The sequence below is a fragment of the Elephantulus edwardii genome, unplaced genomic scaffold (genome assembly GCF_000299155.1).
Source record: "Elephantulus edwardii isolate Elephantulus edwardi_28Jun2011 unplaced genomic scaffold, EleEdw1.0 scaffold00159, whole genome shotgun sequence".
In the NCBI taxonomy this organism is placed as follows: domain Eukaryota; kingdom Metazoa; phylum Chordata; class Mammalia; order Macroscelidea; family Macroscelididae; genus Elephantulus; species Elephantulus edwardii.
In genome coordinates, this window is record NW_006399909.1 from 1160268 (window position 1) to 1167426 (window position 7159).

At 38.3% G+C, this 7159-nt stretch overlaps 1 pseudogene; it reads left to right on the forward strand.

Annotated features, from left to right (window-relative positions):
• The first annotated feature begins 805 nt into the window (after positions 1-805).
• Positions 806-1238, forward strand: LOC102861926 (annotated as a pseudogene).
• The last annotated feature ends 5921 nt before the right edge of the window (positions 1239-7159 follow it).

Sequence of the window (7159 nt, forward strand, 5' to 3'; positions counted from 1 at the left end):
AAAGTAGGTCTTACTCAATGGCAATTAGTCTTTTAAAACTATATATGGGAATGATCTTAAGAAACACAATGTGGATGAGGAAATGTGTATAACCAATGGGCATGAATGAAACACAATGTATACAAATTTTGTATGCAAACCAATATATAATTTAAAAAAGACAGCACAGGAACACAAAATGAAATTGTACCGTCAAACATTTGAAGACCCAGAGATTGAAAATCAAAAGAAGGGGATATGCTTGTCATTTCTCAAGCTAAAAGATTTGAAGAAAAACTTAAGACAAGTTAAAATATAGGACTATTTTTTTTTATTAAAACTATTGAACAATGGAGGAAACATCAAAATAAAGCAAAAGGGCACAATCACTCTGCCAAAGAGAATTGGTCAATATTATGGTAGGTAGAATAAGATCAAGAACTACAGAAATTGAAGGAAGAGATAAAAATGATTCTGAAATGTTAGTGTAAAACAGGATAGAGAATGGCTATAGAGTAAATCATACTGATAATATATAACACTCTAAAACAAAGTAGGAAATATATTACAGGAATTAGATTTGGGAGAAATCCAAAAGTAACCCAAGAGATAAAGAATTAATGCCTCATACTATGATTTGTGTTTAGAATTTATAGATCAATTTGTTACTGACTGGCGGTATACTCATAGTTATTTAAAATTTTGACTCTTCAGTTTTCTAATGCTAATACAGTTGAATTCTAGCGTAATCAATTAGTATCAAATAATAGTCTAGTTCAACAGTAATGTATTGTGTCCTTGACCCGTGTCTGAGGGTGCTGAGGAGATGTTCAAGAAGTGGGCTTCTGATGATAGGCTTCTGTCCGCCCTGAGGTGGAAGCCTTCTCCACAGGACATCAGTACAAGTCTAAGTAAGAAAAACTATTCCTTTCACCTAAGTCAGTTATACAGAAACACCACCTCGATGAGCAGTGTACAAGAGAGCCTAGATGAGCTAATACCGTCTAAACATTTCACCCAGCCCCCAACTTGCTCTCTAAGTTCTCTTTCAGTTTGATAAGGCTATAAACTCAACATTGGCTCAGAGATTCAGGAACAGTCCATTTCAGAGGCTGTTTAAATACTAGTTTCTGTGATAATGTGTGGACTCTGTTTTGAATGATGTTGAATTCAGAGAGGTTACAGAGCTTATTAAAGTGGATGAAGTGAAAATTGTAGCCAGTGATGGTAAAAATACTACCTCCAATAATAAAGAATGAAAATGGCTCTTTCTACGCCATCGTCTGTTAATAATCATGACTTTTTAAAAAGAAATATGGAACAGACTTTTTAATTGTTTTTTCTAGCAATCCTCCACTCTAGAAATTACTCAATTGTGCTATGCTGTTCAAGAATTCCAGGAGAAAGAAACACTGGACTCTATAGCTACTTCCATTGATTTATTATGTAGCATGAAGAAATCCAATTCTTTTTACTATTAAATTAGAATTTGTTACTTTCCTAGAAATGTTCTTCAATAAGGAAATTTTAAAACATTAAAAACAGTGATATATTACATTCTTGTAAAATATAGGATACTGCTCTAGATATTTATTGATATTTAGTTGTCTAGTTCACAGCCTTTACAATTACTTACTATGCATCAGAGAGCTGGATAATGACTAAGGAGGACAGAAGAAGACTTAATGCCTTTGAATTGTGATGCTGGTGAAGGATCTTAAACATAGCATGGATCACCAAGTAAACAAATAAGTCTTTGTGGGAGAGGGAGAACCCCAATTTGTCCTCAGAGGGTAGGATTTTGAAGTTCCATCTCACTTACATTGGGAATGTGACCAGGAGGGACTGATCCTTGGAGAATGACATTATGCTGAGAAGAGTGGAGAGACAGAGTAGGAGAGGAAGACTCCAGATAAGATGGAGTAATACAGTAACTAGGGTAATAGGGGTAGGTGTGTTGGAGTCAGTGATACTGGTCCAGGCCAAGACATGCTACAGAGCTATTGTACATAGGGTCATTATGAGTTGTAGGTGACTTGATGGCACATAACAGCAACAGTCATCATTGAATCAAGTATGAATCATAGGAACGCTATGAACAACAGATCAGAATCCTGTACCATCTTCATAATTCCTGATATGCTGAGCCCATTGTTTCAATCAGTGTGGTTAAGAATCTTCCTCACTTTCACTGAATTTCCAAATTTCCAAGCATGATGTCCCCTTCCAAGGAATAACCTTTCCTAAAAACCTACCCGAAGTTTGTGAGATGAAGCTTTACTATGTTTGGCTCTAAGGACCACTCTTGGCTGCATATTCACCAAAACATAATCTGTTTATTCTCTTGGCCGTCCTTGGGATATTCAGTACTTTTCTTCAACACCACAGCTCGAAGACATCAAATCTTCTTCTATCATTCTTGTTCATTGTCCAGATCTCAGATGAATAACAAGTGATTGGAAAAGATTATGGCCTGAAACAAGTGCACTAGTCTTGAAACTGACATGATTTGTCCAACTAATTTGGAGAAGTCTTTAACTGCAGGTGCAACGCCAGGAGGGTTACCCATAGTTGAGAGGTTGCAACAGAGATCCTAGATTAAGAAAACTTGGAAAAATTTTATGTAGCATTGGAGAGGCTAGTAAGCACTATGCTGTGTGAACTAACTCAGCTGCATAACTAACAATTCTACATAAGACCTTTATTGTAAAACCAGGAGGGAAGGGCAGGGGACAGTGGGCAGTGGGACTGAGAGTAAGGAGGTGGGGGAATCACAAAGTTGAAGAGATTGATGGATAGAAGGAGGAAGCAAAATAAAGGTATACTAATGAAACACAATATTTTAAAAAGAAAGATTAAAAAGAAGGATTGAAGAGCCACTTATGAAACAATGGGCTTTTAAAAACATTATAAATGACAAGGAAAATGATTAGTAAAACATGGGCTTTAGAGAGTGTTTACATGTCAAGTTACTAAAAATGAGGAGAAAAGCTTCAAACTACCATTTACAGTTGGAGCTTGCAAGGTATAAAGTACGAATATGGTAGAACCAGATGTTATAAAAAAATGAAATGGAATATATGTAGATTAACATTCTAGGAACCAGTGAACTAAGATGGACAGGTATAGGCTACTTTGGACCAGACATTCAAATGATTTTCTATGCCAGAATTAAAATAAAATAAAATAAAATAAACCAAAACAAAATAAAATAAAACAAACAAACAAACAAACAAACAAACAAACAAACTGAAGAAAAATGGTGTGGTGTTTACTGTTAAAAAAGTAAATTTCAAAATTAATGGTACAGTGCAATTTTGTGAGTGATAGGAAACTTCATACACATACAATAAATACTTGTTCATATGATTATTATTCAAATATATGTTCCAACAACCAAAGCCAAAGAAGACAAGACTGAGATTTTCTACCAACAGGTAGTCCAAAGTTGCCTGAAGACGCTGTCAAGATGCATTAATAATTATTGTTGACTGGAACGCAAAAGTTGGAAACAATGTTGATGGGATGGAATGGTCGTCAGAAAATACTGACTCGCTGAGACTGGAAATAGAACAGTGGGATTTGGGGCACCCAATGATTTATATATAGAAAATTATTTTTAAAAACCCAACCAAATAAAAACCTAAAAGGCAATTTCACAAATGGATCTCACCTAAAATAGATTGATGATATCTACAGAAAGAATTGTTGGAGAATTGCTGTTGTAGCTGCTGTTGTTGTCGTTGCTATATGTCATCAAGTCACTTGCAACTCATAAAGACCATATGTATAACAGCTCTGAAATCTGCTTTATCCTGACAACTTCATTATCTCTGACATACCTACACCCATTATCTCATCACAGTGTTCTTCTCTTGTGCTGTCCCTCCACCCTTCCAAGTCTGTTGTCCCTCTCTAAGGACTGGTCCCTCCTTGAAATAGGCCCCAAATATGTCAGAAGAAGTTTCAAAATCCTTGCCTTCAAGGAGTAGCCTGATTTCATGCTTTCCATGATGAACTTGTTTGTTCTTTCAGCAGTCCATGGTATATTCACTACTCTTTCTCAGCAACACAAATGAAAAGTACTTTTTTTTCTTCTATCATCCCTATTCATTGTCCAGGTCTCTGATACACAGCAATTAATTGTGAAGAGCATGGCCTGGATCAAGCTCACCTTAGTCACTAGACTGATATTGTTGCTCTTGAGTTCTATATAGAGGTCCCTGACAGTAGATTTTCTCAATGCAGTTTGTCTTTTGATTTCCTGACTGCTGGTACCAAGAATGTTGATTGTGGAATTAAGCAAGCTGAAGCTATTAACAATCTCAATTTCTTCACAGTCTATCACAGTCTATTTGCCCAATGGTGAAAATTTGTTTTCTTGATGTTGAGTTTCAATCTATATTTAAGGCTACAGTCATTGACCTGAAACAAATGACCCAGGTATTCCCCAGTTTCAGCAAGCAGGGCTTTGTCATTTGCATAACGCAGGTTTTTGATGAGTATTTCACCAATCCTGATCCCACCTTCCCAGTCCACGCTAGCCTCTCAGATGATCTATTCCACATAGAGATTTAAAAAAGTATGGAGATCGGATGCATCCCTGGTGTACACCCTGTCTGGTTTTGAACCATGTCATTTCCTTGCCCTGTTTTGATGACTGGCTACTATCTAAGCTTCACATAAGCACAATCAAGTGTTCTTGGATCCCCATTTTTCTTAGAGTTAGCCACAGTTTGTTGTGATCCACAGAGTTAAATGTCTTTGCATGTTGTTGTTGTTATGTGCCGTCGAGTCGTTTGCAACTCATAGCACCCTATGTACAACAGCCCTAAACTGTGCTCTATCCTGTGCCAATCTCATTGCCTCTGACAAACCCATCCAGAGTACTCCAGTCACTGAATCAATCCACCTCATAGAGGGTCTTCCCCTCCTGCGCTGGCCCTCCACTCTACCCAGCATGATGTCCCTCTCTAAAAACCTGTCTCTCCTTACAACATGTCCAAAGTATGTCAGACGAGGCCCCAGAATCCTTGCCTCCAAGGAGTAGCCTGATTTAATCCTCTCTACGATGAATCTGTTTGTTTTCTTGGCAGTCCATGGTACATTCAATACTCTTCTCCAGCACCACAGCTCAAAGGTGTTGATTCTCCTTCTATCCTCCCTAGTCATTGTCCAACTCTCTGATGCATAACAAGTGATTGCAAAAACCATGGCCTGTATCAGGCGGACCTTAGTATCCAGAGAGACACTGTTGCTCTTGAGTATTTTGGAGAGGTCCCTAACTGCAGACTTTCCCATCGCAATACATTTTTTTATTTCCTGGCTACTGATGCCAAGAGTGTTGACTGTCGAGCCAAGCAAACTGAAGCTGTGAACAATCTCAATCTCTTCGCCATCCTTCCTGATGCTACCGATAGGTCCAGTGGTGAGAATTTTTGTCTTCTTAACATTGAGCCTCAGTCCATATTGAAGGCTGCAGTCCTTGACACTCTGCAGTAAGTGCATGAGGTCCTCCTCAGTTTCAGCCAGCAAGGTTGTGTCATCTGCATAACGCAGATTGTTGATAGATCGTCCACCAATCCTAACGCCACGCCTCTCCTCTTAGAGCCCAGACTCTCGGATAATCTGCTCTGCATACAGGTTGAAAAGGTATGGAGACAGGACACATCCCTGACGTACACCCTTACCAATTTTGAACCATGCAGTGTTGCCCTGCTCTGTTCTGACGACTGCCTCTTGGTCCAAGTATAGGTTTCGCATTAGCACGATTAAATGTTCTGGGATTCCCATTCTTCTCAGAGTCAGCCACAGTTTGTTATGATCCACGCAGTCAAATGCCTTTGCATAATCAATGAAACACATGCAAACATTCTTCTGGTATTCTCTGCTTTCAGCTAAGATCCATCTAACATCAGCTACAATATCCCTAGTGCCACGACCCCTTCTAAACCCAGCCTGGACTTCTGGCAGTTCTCTGCTGATGTACTGTTCCAGTCTTTTTCGAATAATCTTCAGTAGAATCTTGCTTGCATGTGAAATCAATGATATTTTTCTGTAGTTTCCACACTCAGTTGGGTCGCCCTTCTTTGGGATGGGAACAAATATTTACCTCTTCCACTCAGTTGGCCAAGTGGTTGTTCTCCAGATTTCTTGGCACAACTTGGTTAGCACATCCACGGCAGCATCTGTTAGCTGAAATATGTCAATTGGTGTACCATCTATCCCGGGGGCCTTATTTTTTGCTATTTCCTTCAAAACAGCTTGAACTTCTGCCTTCATAGTCAATAAAATACAGACAGACATTCCTCTGGTAGCCTCTGCTTTCAGCTAAGATCTGTCTTACATTGGCTATAGTATTCCTAATGCCATGGCCTTTTCTAAACCCAGCCTGCACATCCAGAAGTTCTCTGTTCACGTGTTGTCCCCGTTGTTTTGGATAATTTTCAGCAGAATCTTGCTTGCAGGTGATATTAATAATATTTTTCAATAATTTCCACACTCTGTCAGGTCACCTTTTTTTGGAATTGTAACAAATGTGGATCTCTTCCTGTCAGTTAGCCAGATAATTGTCCTCAAGATTTCTTGATATAACTTCCTGAGTATGTCCAGGGTATACTCTGTTGAAATATGTCAATAGGTATGCTATCAGTTCCTGGGGCCTTGTTTTCAACAATTTCTTCAGAGTAGATTGAACTTTCTCCTACAGCACCACACACTCTTGATCATTTGTTGTTTCATAAAATTCTTCTGTCAGCCAATTCTTTTTTGTATAGTGACTTGTTTACCCTTTTGATCTTTGTATATGCTTTTTGGGCCAGTCAACATTCTGCCCATAGCATCCTTAAGTATGGTAATTCACAGCTTAAAGTTGTTCTTCTGTTCTTTCAGCTTAAAAAAATCCAAGCTAGTTTGTCCCTTTTGAGTTTTCCACCTCCAGCTCTTTCCACATTTTATTATAATACTTTGTTTTCTTGTGTTACCTTTTGAAATCTTCTGTTCAGCTCCTTAATATCTTTATTTCTTCCCTTTAATTTAGCTTCTCAGCACTTTAGTGCACTATTCAGAGTCTCTTTTGACATGCATTTTGGCCTTTTCTTCCTTTGCCCTTGTAATGACTTTTTTGATTCATCATGGATAATATTCTTGATATCCTTCCCCAGCTCATCTGGTCTTTGTA